This window comes from Bos indicus x Bos taurus, chromosome 3, assembly GCF_003369695.1.
Source record: "Bos indicus x Bos taurus breed Angus x Brahman F1 hybrid chromosome 3, Bos_hybrid_MaternalHap_v2.0, whole genome shotgun sequence".
In the NCBI taxonomy this organism is placed as follows: Eukaryota; Metazoa; Chordata; class Mammalia; order Artiodactyla; family Bovidae; genus Bos; species Bos indicus x Bos taurus.
The window spans coordinates 56,543,888-56,556,398 of NC_040078.1; positions in this window are offsets into that span (position 1 = coordinate 56,543,888).

A 12,511-nucleotide genomic window follows, 5' to 3' on the forward strand; every position below is an offset into this window, starting at 1 on the left:
GCTAATGAGTATCTACTGTATAGCACAGGGAACTCAGTGCTCTATGTTGACATAATGGGAAGGAAATTCAAAAAAGAGGGGATATATGTAAACATATAGCTGATTTACTTTGTCGTACATGAGAAACTAACACAATATTGTAAAGTAACTATACTCCAATAGAAAAAAAACAGAAAAAAAGAAAAGTTCTGTATGTGACCACCCAGATTCTCAGGCTTTCTGGTGACACATCCGTCATTATCATGATACCTTGAAGAGGAAAAAACAAACCATTCGTGTTTCCAATCAAAAACCCTTTATAAATAACTGCCATAGCTCCCCAACTTCTATTTGACATAAAAATAATTTTGAAAACTTCCAAGAGATAGCAATTATTAACTTTTCCATGGGTGCTTTTTTTTTTTCTATTTTATATTGTCTTATACTAAATGAAGCTCTATCTGTCAGAAAGGTCATTTTTATTTTCTAAAGCAAGTCTAAGTACTACTCAAAGTTTAGTTCTGTTCCCTAATGATGCTATTTTATACTGTTTATTTTATTGTTCTTCCTGCTCTTGGTTAATTTTCTTTGTCCCCATGCCAAACACTTGATGACTTTGTCACATCTCCTGTGTAGATCCTATCACTGTGCAACCTGGTTACACAGACTTCTATTTAATCTCTTCTTGATAAATTCTTTCAAATACCCATTTGTGATTATCCTGCTATGAAGTCTATATTTTCTTCATTGTGCTGTTGAAGTTCATGCAAATATGGTAGCCTAGCTTTTAAAAGGCAGAAGTCTCTGTTTCCTATACTAAGCCCCAAGGACCATAGGTCTGTTTCTAATTGTGTCTGGGGCGTTTTATGCCACCTCATCCAATGTACCTATGGTATGTCTAAGCAAAGGATCACCTATTTAGACAATTAGTGTTCTTTTAAAACTATACCTCCTAATTTACAATTTCAACCTTATAATTTACTGTCACCTTTATCTGCTTTGCTTCATCTTCTTCTGCTTCTGCTTCTATCTGCTTCATTTTCCAAATCACTAACAAAGGCAAAGGAATAATCAAATAGGGACTTACTACTGATTTTGAAACTCATCTGTTAAAAAGCTTCTTCCACTCCCAGTCAGATTTCAGTTTACAAAACTGACTGACACTTTGCTCTAGGACAGACTGTGATAGATGTTTTCACAGATATTTTTTCATTGAATCCTCACATCAATTCCTGAAGATGTTTTGTTTGTTTACATGTGAAAATTGAGGCTCCTAGAAGTTAATGAACTATATAAGGTCATACAGCTCATGAACAGTAGAGCCAGAATTTGAAGTCAGTTTTTCCAGCTCCAAATCAAGTTCTTATTCCACTATAATCTATAATATTACTCCCTGCTACTTATTTTCACATTATCCTCTTTAAATAGCCATATCTAAATCCTAGTTTGATTTATTCTTTATCTAAAATATGCCCTCTATTGTTTTAGCAGATGGTACGTAAGAATTTTTAATCATTTGTTATATATAAATAAAAGTCAATGAACTTAATTTAGCTCTTTTGATTTTTCATTTTTTAAATCTTTTATTATTTTTTTTAACAAAGCTTATTTATGTAACAACATACTTACCTGCTGAGATAGAATTTTAGAAATAATTTCAGCTGCTTCTCTGCTCACAGATGAAAACATCAAATAATCTGGGGACAGATTTTATCATTATGAAAGGCTTCGCTTGAGTGAGCCTTTTTTGTTAAGAAAATGTGGGAAGGGAGAGTGAAGATTCATCACCATAGAAAAAGGTCCATAATAAAACCTTATAGTGGCTTGAAAAGATGGCACCTTTGGGAGTCTTTTCATATCCTTTAGTTCTGGAAGCACAGTTGACTAATTTTTATCAGGAGATTGAGGCTGTCTGGTTCTCTAAGATTGAAGGTAATGGGTAGTTCCCATGATGGGCTGAAGTTGCTCTGTGGAAGGTACAATGACGAGAAGTCCCCACAGACCCCCAAAGAAAAACCTACCAGTTGGTATGAGGGACCTGGTTGCTGACTTAAGCTCAACCCACATACCTGCAGATTATCTGTGTCTAGAAGCCTCTTTAGATCCAGCCACCCTGAATCAGCGTTGCAGTGTGAATAAATATATACCTAAGGAATGAAGTTGAATTAAAAACCCATTATTCTGATTCCCCTGGAAAGGCATGCACACTGCACTGCATCCCCGCTAGGGCTAGACCAGTCTTCAACAGCGACATTTTGAGACAGAAGTGTGGAATGGTTCTTCAGACAGTACAATCCCAGAACAATCCCTCAGAACAATCTGAGTTCATGGACAACTCAGAACTGGGTGGACTTCAAAAATGAAACACCGAACTTCCTAAATACAAATGCAAATGGAATTTCAAGCACAATATTATGGAAAGCATTTGAGTTAGTTCTACTGAAGTGGATGAACCTAGAGCCTGTTATACATAGTGAAATAAGTCAGAAAGAGAAAAATGAGTATCATATCAACGCATATAAATAGAACCTAGAAAAATGGTACTGAGGAACCTATTTGCAGGGCAAGAATAGAGACGCAGACATAGAGAACAGATTTTTGGACACAGCAGAGGAAGGAGACGGTGGGATGAATTGAAAGAGTAGCATTGAAACGTATACGTTACATATGTGTAAAACATAGCTAATTCGGTCTCTGGTGACTTCTTTGGTCACTGTACCTTCCATAGGGCAACTTCAGTCCAACTCGGAACTACCCATTACCTTGAATCTTAGAGAACCAGACAGCTGCAATCTCCCAATAAAGATTATTCAACTCTGCTATGTAACACAGGGAGCTCAATGCAGTGCTCTGTAACAACCTATAGGGGTGGGATGGGGTGAGGGGTTGGGGGGAGGTTCAAGAGTGAGGGAACATATGTATACTTACGGCTGGTTCAGGTTGTTGTATGATAGAAGCCAACACAATATTGTAGAGCAATTATCTCTCAATGAAAAATAATTTAAAACATTTTTAAAATTAAAATTGATTGGAAAACAGACAGTGTACATCCTGAATATCCTCTTGTTGCATCTTCATAGCAGTTCTTAATAAGTCTTTCTTTCCCCCGTTCCCCTTTCCTTTCCATTTCCGCCCCCCACTCCCCAGATTTCTACAAAATCAACTGTGGTCCAATAATCTACAATGTCTTCTTATCATCTACAAAGCAGAAACCATACTCCTTTTTCTGTCATTCAACCCCCCTGGCAATTTGAGCCCTAAACCTTGAAGGGATGTGGAAAAGAATAGATATTCATTGTCTATTATATGAGACACTTTATATATGTTCTCATCATAATTTCCTCTTCAACTTTATTTTCCACTGCTGCTGCTGCTGTCGCTTCAGTCGTGTCCGACTCTGTGTGACCCCATAGAAGGCAGCCCTCCAGGCTTCCCCATCCCTGGGATTCTCCAGGCAAGAACACTGGAGTGGGTTGCCATTTCCTTCTCCAATGCATGAAAGTGAAAAGCGAAAGTGAAGTTGCTCAGTCCTGTCTGACTCTTAGCGACCCCATGGACTGCAGCCCACCAGGCTCCTCCATCCATGGGATTTTTCAGGCAAGAGTACTTAAGTGGGGTGCCATTGCCTTCTCCATTATTTTCCACTACTCTCTTTTAATTGAGGTGTTAATTACATACAGGAAAGGATACAAATCGTAAGTGTACAACTCAGTAAATATTTACACATGTATTTGCCTGAGAAATTATTATTGGAATTGAGTTACAGAACGTTACCAGTTACTCAGAAAGCTCCTTCATTCCCCTCCTAGACTGTTCTCCCCAAAGATTACCACTGTTCTGACCATTATCACTCTAGGTTAATTTTGCCTCCTCTGAACTTCACAGAAATGATTTATATAGTGTGTATTCTTCTGTATCTAGCTTCTTTCACTGAACATTATTCTTTAACTCAACATGAGATATCACTACAGAGTCGCTTGTTCTTTTTCAACACAAATAATGTTTCATCATGTGAATATTACATAATTTCCTAATTTTTCTTTCATTGATGGACAAATATTTTTTCACTATTATGAATAAAACTCGAATGAGTGTTCTTGTAGATGTCTTTTTGTAAAGATGAGCACTTATTTCTACTGGATATACTCCAAGGACTAGACTTTCTGGGTTATAGTATGTATGAATATTCAGATTCATAGAAACTACCAGTTTTCCAGAGTAATTAAAACAATTTCTATTCCAAACAGCAAGTAATAAGAAAACTCCATGTACTCTACATCTTTGTCAACACTTAGCATTGTAAATCCTTTACATTTTAACCATTTAGTGTGTAGCAGTATCTCATTAAATTTTCATTTTTATTTTCCTACTAAGTAATTATATTGATGACATTTAAATGTGCATGTTATCCATTTGAATATCATTTTTAATGAACTGCCTGTTCAAGTTTTTTGCTAACTTTTTAAGTTGGAAAATTATCTTCTCTTATCATTTATAGAAGCTCTCAATATATTCTAGATACATGTTCTTGGCCAGATATTTCACATATATTTAAAATATATGTATACATATAAATATAGATATAAAAACATCTTTTCTCAGGCTTATCTTTTTATTTTCTTAATGGCATTTTTTATTGACATAAACAGTTCAATTTATCAATCTTTTATTTTATGATTAGCACTTTTGGTATCCTGGTTAAGAAATTTTTCTCTTCCCCAAGATTATGAAAATATGAAAATATTTTCTCATGGTTTCTTCTAGAAGTTTTATTGCTTTATTGTTCACTTTCAGACTTATAGTCCATTTTAATTTCTTATGACTGGTGAAATCTCAGTGCTCACTTTTAAATTCTACTCTAGGAAGATTGATAAACTCGTCATTATCTCCTAATTCCTCCTTTAAAAAATATACTGGATAATTCTGTTTCTTTACTCCTGCCTAAATTTCTATGGTCTCCTATTTCTGAGTCCTTGACTCTGATCCCATCTTTGCTCTTACCTCCTAAGTGAGAAGTACACTTAGCATTTGATGTTTTACACTGTTAGCTACTTTTGTTCATGTGTAACCTTGTTCCAACTAGATTACATGCTCCTTGAGGGTAGAAATTACCCATAAATGTTGCCCTGCATATCATAGCTATTCCACAAATATGAGATGGCAGCTGATTAACCTATGCACTTTGAGAGCATCAGAGCATCTGCTGAAGACAATTTGCTCCATGGTCATTTCTATGACTGGCATGGCTGTCATGCTGACAAATGTGTGAAATTCAATGGAATAATTTTGAATATCATTAAGGTGGTATTGCCAGACCTTTCAAGGAGTATTTTCCAGGTTTATATCCATAGTCTTGTAGATATTCACTTCTGTCTTTCCAGGTTACACATTTTTGCTTTATTTGTTAATATCCCTCTGTTTTCATAAATGGCTTGACCTGTTTGCTAAATTTTATTCTATCATTATAGAATTTCTACCTATAGAAAGAACAGGTAGCTTTTCTGATGTAGCTACTTAAAAGAAAAAGTAAAAACCAGAATTTAAAGTAACTATCAAACATTCAAAATCTTCTCCACACTCCCTTTCCCACTCCTCAGGGTGAGAAAAAAAAATCAGTGGGTCTAAATTTGTCATTTATCCTGTGTCTGTCATCTAGATCTGCTGCTTTCCAACTATGTCAGTGTACCTTTTCAAATTATTTTTTCCTGCTTTGTGACTATAACAGAGGTGTCTGTATTCTTTTCATGCCCCTCACTTTAAAAGAGTTTAAAAACAGAGTATTATCTCATTGACTTGGAGTCATAGTTAGTGGCCTTGCTTGTTTTGTTTCCCACAAGAGACACAAATGCCTCTTCCTTTACCTAGCTACTTTATTCAGCTTATTCATTCTGGTTTTTGTCATAATTATCATTTCCTCAAAAAAAAAAAAAAAAAAGAATAGGTATTATGAGAAATTTCTCTAGGGTTCCCTCCCAATTTCCTCACTGCCATTACAGAGCCTCCCATCAGTCCTGATCAGGCACATTGGATATTCTTACTCTTTGCGTTCTTCTTTTCTCAGAGCAATTGTAATCTGCTTTAATTATGGTGGATACTCCAGCAGCCTGCCCTTCTCCTGGGTTTTAGTATTCCCTCCTTCAATACCATACTCACTAGATTTTTTTTTTAATTCTCCCAAATTAGCTCTCTTGAATTCTAATGCCCTGATAGAACTGCTTGCATCCTGGTTATGAGTAGGGTCCCATCAGGTTTCAGAAATGCCGACGAAAGCAAAGCTTCCTTGCATTTCTACATACCTCTGATTGCTTGCCTTCATTTTTCAGACTCCTTTCAGGCCTCTGGCTTTGCCTTTTTACTCTGCTTAAATTGCTGTGGCAGACTTTAAGAGGGAAAATGTTGTTTTAGATGCCTGATAATATGATATGACTTTTGACCTTCTTATCTTTGAAAAAAAAACTCTCCAATAGAAGATACTTCTAAATAGCTATTTACCTTTCAATATAATTTTTTTTAATTTTATTCCATATACCCTATATTTTAACTGAATTCTCCAATTCAACCAATTTCTCAGTTAGTTGATGTTAAGCACTTGGTCAGTGCTGTCATCTTCCGAGCTTTCCCTCTGCTGTCCAGGAAAGTGCCAAGGCCAATAGCACATACTCTAGCTCACTCTGTCATTCTCCATCAGTGCCTGTGTTGTACACACACACACACACGCACACACACACACACATACACACCAGCGACTAGCTCTTCTTTCCCACAAAAATGTTGGCTTTAATCATCTCAATACAACCAAACAAGAAATATTTATACTCATTTTTATGAGGGTGGAGATTTCAGAGACTCCATGTTTATCTCTGAGAAGAAAGGCTTAGGACATCTGCCCTTGGGGGAGGGAGATACACCCATTACCTCATGCTCACGGTAAATTCATAGTGGACTCCCAGTCCCCATCCCCACCCTAGAACCACTGCCTCTAGTTCTTATTTCTGAATCATTGAGAATGCATTTACTTACAGTTAAAGAAAACACACTTGAGTTGATTTAAGCAAAACAGAGGGATTTATCACCTTCTAAAAATGAAAAATCCAGAAACATGGCAAGGATCAAGTAAGGCTCTATCCAGTCACTTAACACTGTCATCAAATGCCTGTATTTTTCTTGTAATCTATTCTACCTTCTGTGATGCCTTCTCACCTTAAACATGGCTCCTCCTGTGGTGTTAAAACTATATCAATAGTCTCCTTGCCTACTCATGTTCTCCTTCTGATCTAAGAAGGGAAAGAGCATTATTTCAATATTTTTAGTAAGCCCTGGTATTCCTTGAGTTAAACCAACTTTGGTCACATGGGCCCTCCAAAATCACTGAGACTAGCCAAGAGAATGCATTTACAGGCTTGGCCTGGATCACATGCTATAACCCTGAAGTCAGAAAAAAAAAAAAACTCTGTTTCCTAACAAGCAAGTGTTCTACCAAAAGGAAGTTATAGCTGCTAGGGAGGGAGAGGGTGCTTTCAGGAAACAACACAAAACTTGAACTCCATAAAAGCTCTATCCTAAAACATGTTGGGTTTACACAGTCTACACTGCAACTCTGTTGTAATAAAAACAGGAAAAACTCTTCCATTTGAAAAGAGCAAACATACACACGAACAGGGCAAAAGATATCTCCTGGCTTCTAATAGGAAGTAGTTTGGTTCTGTGGGAAAGTGACTTCTGTGGGAAGTCTTTCCATTTTTATATTTCTCCAAGATTGAAAAGAAGATTTGTTCTAGAGACAAATGCAGGTGAAACTAAAGTTGTCCAATGCTAACCCTATTTAGTCTGATTTTTTTAAGTAAAAAGAGAATACATTTCACAAAGAGAAAACATTTCTAGATATTTCGATCAGATCAAAATGGGGCAAATGCTTTTATGCTGCAATGAATAAACATTTTTCTTTTGGGGATAATAAATTTATTTAGTGCATAGCATTCAAGGGGTTAAGAAGCAGGACCCAACCTGCCTAGCTTTGCCTTGGATTGTTAGCCCTTTGAAGTCCAGTAACACCAGATGGATCCTCAGGGATCCCTGCCAAACAAGAATGAGAAAACTCAGGTGAGAACAAGGGTTGAGAGGTGAGCTGTAACATGTGTCACTCTTTCCTCCCCTGGGATGATTGTTGGGAAAATAGATACAACATGTAGCCCTAGGCAGTCTATAAAAGAGCAATTTCTTTTCTTTCTCTCTCTCTCTATTCCTTCCTTTCCTCGCCACTCCCTTCCTTCCTCCATCCTTCCTTTCCTTCCTTCCTTCTTTCCTTTAACTGAGTAAGTGTTCTTTTTTTTTCTTTCCTTTCCACGTCTTTCTATCTTACCTGAGATATTTCAAATCCAGCCAGAAGGTATGATTATCTAAGGTCCATCCTAAGATGAGCTGGGCTCAACAGGAGAGTGGGACGTCTCAGAGACACTTTCTAGAGTCAACTGAATTTCAGAGAAGCGAAGCAACTTACCTGGTCACTCAACTAGAAAGCTAGCTCTTCAAACTCTGAATCAGTTCAAGGGGCAATACCTGTGAGTCATCATTGACATCTCAATGCTTGTTGAAACTGAAGGGACAGATGAAGTAAAAAAAAAAAAAAAAAAAACACAGCATCTTTCCAGAGCCTAGCACATAGAATCTCTAGGAATGATACTAATTTTTCTGAGTGCTTTTCATGATTATTCAAAATGTCATCTGTATCTCATTTTTTTTTCTAGTTCAGTGTCCATGATTGACTATAAAGCTTACAAGAAGTCATTTTGTATATATGCCCAGATTCCAGGTAGGAACTGGGGAAACAAACACTCTTTGGTTTTATGACTTCTCCAAAATGTCTCACTGAAAAATGTTAATACCAAATTTTTAACATTTCCTAGAAGCTTATTATGGGAATTTTCCCGTCCATCAGACTATGTTGTTGTTCAGTCCCTAAGTCGTATCTGACTCGTTGTGGCCCCATGGACTGCAGCACACCTTCACTATCTCCCAGAGTTTGCTCAAACTCATGTCCGTTCAGTCAAGGATGGGATCCAACGATCTCATCCTCTGTCACCCTCTTCTCCTCCTGCCCTCAGTCTTTCCCAGCATCAGGGTCTTTTCCAGTGAGTCAGCTCTTTCATCAGGTGGCCAAACTATTGGAGTTTCAGCTTCAGCACCAGTCCTTCCAATGAATATTCAGTATTGATTTCGTTTAGGATTGACTGGTTTGATCTCCTTGCTATCCAAGGGACTCTCAAGAATCTTCTCTAGCACCACAATTCAAAAGCATCAATTCTCAGTCTTCTTTTTTTTTTAAATTTTATTTTATTTTTAAACTTTACATAATTGTATTAGTTTTGCCAAATATCAAAATGAATCCGCCACAGGTATACATGTGTTCCCCATCCTGAACCCTTATAGTCCAACTCTCACATCTGTGCATGACTAATGGAAAAACCATAGCTTTGACTATACAGACCTTTGTCAGCAAAGTGATATCACTGCTTTTTAATATGTTGTCTAGGCTTCCCTGGTAGCTCAGCTGGTAAAGAATCTACCTGCAATGCAGGAGACCCTGGTTTGAGTCCTGGGTCAGGAAGATCCCCTGGAGAAGGGAACAGCTATCCACTCCAGTATTCTGGCCTGGAGTATTCCATGAACTGTATAGTCCATGGCGTCTCAAAGAGTCAGACAGGACTGAGGGGCTTTCACTTTCACTTTCATGAAAGTGAAGGGAGTGAAGTTTGTCACCATGAAAGGTTTGTCATGGCTGGCTTTCCTTCCAAAGAGTATGCATCTTTTAATTTCATGGCTGCAGTCACCATCTGCAGTGATTTTGGAGCCCAAGAAAATAAAATCTGTCACTATTTCCACTTTTTACCCATCCATCTATTTGCAATGAAGTGATGGGATGATGCCTTGATCTTAGTTTTGTGCATGTTGATTTTTAAGCCAGATTTTTTACTCTCCTTTTTCACCTCCATTAAGAGGCTCTTTAGTTCCTCTTCACTTTCTACCATTAGAGTGGTATCATCTGCATATCTGAGGTTGTTGAATCTCTCCTGGTAATTTGATTCCAGCCTGTGAGTCATCCAGCCCAACAGTTCAGTCACTCTGGGGTATCTGACTGTTTGCAACCCCATGGAACTACTCAGAAAAGAAGTTAAATTAGCAGAGTGACAATATACAGCCTTGAGGTACCCCTTTCTCAATTTTGAACAAGTTCATTGTTCCATGTCCATTCCTAACTGTTGCTTCTTGTCCTGCATACAGGTTTCTCAAGAGGCAGGTCAGGTGGTATGGTATTCCCATCTCTTTCAGAATTTTCCTCAGTTTATTGTGATCCACACAGTCAAAGGCTTTGGCATAGTCAATAAAGCAGAAATAGATGTTTTTCTGGAACTCTCTGGCTTTTTCAATGATCCAGTGGATGTTGGCAATTTGATCTCTGGTTCCTCTGCCTTTTCTAAAACCAACTTGAACATCTGGAAGTTCACAGTTCACATATTGCTGAAGCCTGGCTTGGAGAATTTTGAGCATTACTTTACTAGTGTGTGAAGCTCTTTTTTGTACAGTTCTCCTGTGTATTCTTGCCATCTCTTCTTAACATCTTCTGCTTCTGTTAGGTCCATACCATTTCTGTCCTTTATCGAGCCCATCTTTGCATGAAATGTTCCCTTTGTATCTCTAATTTTCTTGAAGAGAACTCTAGTCTTTCCCATTCTGTTGTTTTCCTCTATTTCTTTGCATTGATTGCTGAGGAAGGCTTTCTTATCTCTCCTTGCTATTCTTTGGAACTCTGCAGTCAGATGCTTTTATCTTTCCTTTTCTCCTTTGCTTTTTGATTCTCTTCTTTTCACAGCTATTTGTAAGGCTTCCTCAATCAGCCATTTTGCTTTTCTGCATTTCTTTTCCATGGGGATGGTCTTGATCCCTGTCTCCTGTACAATGTCACGAACCTCAGTCCATAGTTCATCAGGCACTCTATCTATCAGATCTAGTCCCTTAAATCTATTTCTCACTTCCACTGTATAATCATAAGGGATTTGATTTAGGTCATATCTGAATGGTCTAGTGGTTTTCCCTACTTTCTTCAATTTAAGTCTGAATTTGTCAATAAGGAGTTCATGATCTGAGCCACAGTCAGCTCCCGGTATTGTTTTTGCTGACTGTATAGAGCTTCTCCATCACTGGCTGTAAAGAATATAATCAATCTGATTTCGGTGTTGACCATCTGGTGATGTCCATGTACAGAGTCTTCTCTTGTGTTGTTGGAAGAGGGTGTTTGCTATGACCAGTGTGTTCTCTTGGCAAAACTCTATTGGCCTTTGCCCTGCTTCATTCCGTACTCCAAGGCCAAATTTGCCTGTTACTCCAGGTGTTTCTTGACTTCCTACTTTTGCATTCCAGTGTGATCACTCACCTAGAGCCAGACATCCCAGAATGCAAAGTCAAGTGGGCCTTAGAAAGTATCACTACGAACGAAGCTAGTGGAGGTGATGGAATTCCAGTTGAGCTACTTCAAATCCTGAAAGATGATGCTGTGAAAGTGCTGCACTCAATATGCCAGAAAATTTGGAAAACTCAGCAGTGGCCACAGGACTGGAAAAGGTCAGTTTTCATTCCAATCCCAAAGAAAGGCAATGCCAAAGAATGCTCAAACTACCACACAATTGCACTCATCTCACATGCTAGAAAAGTAATGCTCAAAATTCTGCAAGCCAGGCTTCAGCAATATGTGAACTGTTAACTTCCAGATGCTCCAGCTGGTTTTAGAAAAGCCAGAGGAGCCAGAGATCAAATTGCCAACATCTACTGGATCATGGAAAAAGCAAGAGAGTCCCAGAAAAACATCTATTTCTGCTTTATTGACTATGCCAAAGCCTTTGACTGTGTGGATCACAATAAACTGAGGAAAATTCTGAAAGAGATGGGAATACCATACCACCTGACCTGCCTCTTGAGAAACCTGTATGCAGGTCAGGAAACAACAGTTAGAACTGGACATGGAACAACAGACTGGTTCTAAATAGGAAAAGGAGTACACCAAGGCTGTATATTGTCCCCCTGCTTATTTAACTTCTGTGCAGAGTACATCATCAGAATCGCTGGGCTGGAAAAAGCACAAGCTGGAATCAAGATTGCTGGGAGAAATATCAATAACCTCAGATATGCAGATGACACCACCCTCATGGCAGAAAGTGAAAAGGAACTCAAAACCTCTTGATGAAAGTGAAAGAGGAGAGTGAAAAAGTTGGCTTAAAGCTCAACATTCAGAAAACAAAGATCATGGCATCTGGTCCCATCACTTCATGGGAAATAGATGGGGAAACAGTGGAAACAGTGTCAGATTTTATTTTGGGGGGGCTCCAAAATCACTGCAGATGGTGATTGCAGCCACGAAATTAAAAGACGCTTACTCCTTGGAAGGAAAGTTATGACCAACCTAGATAGCATATTCAAAAGCAGAAATATTACTTTGCCAACAAAGGTCCGTCTAGTCAAGGCTATGGTTTTTTCAATGGTC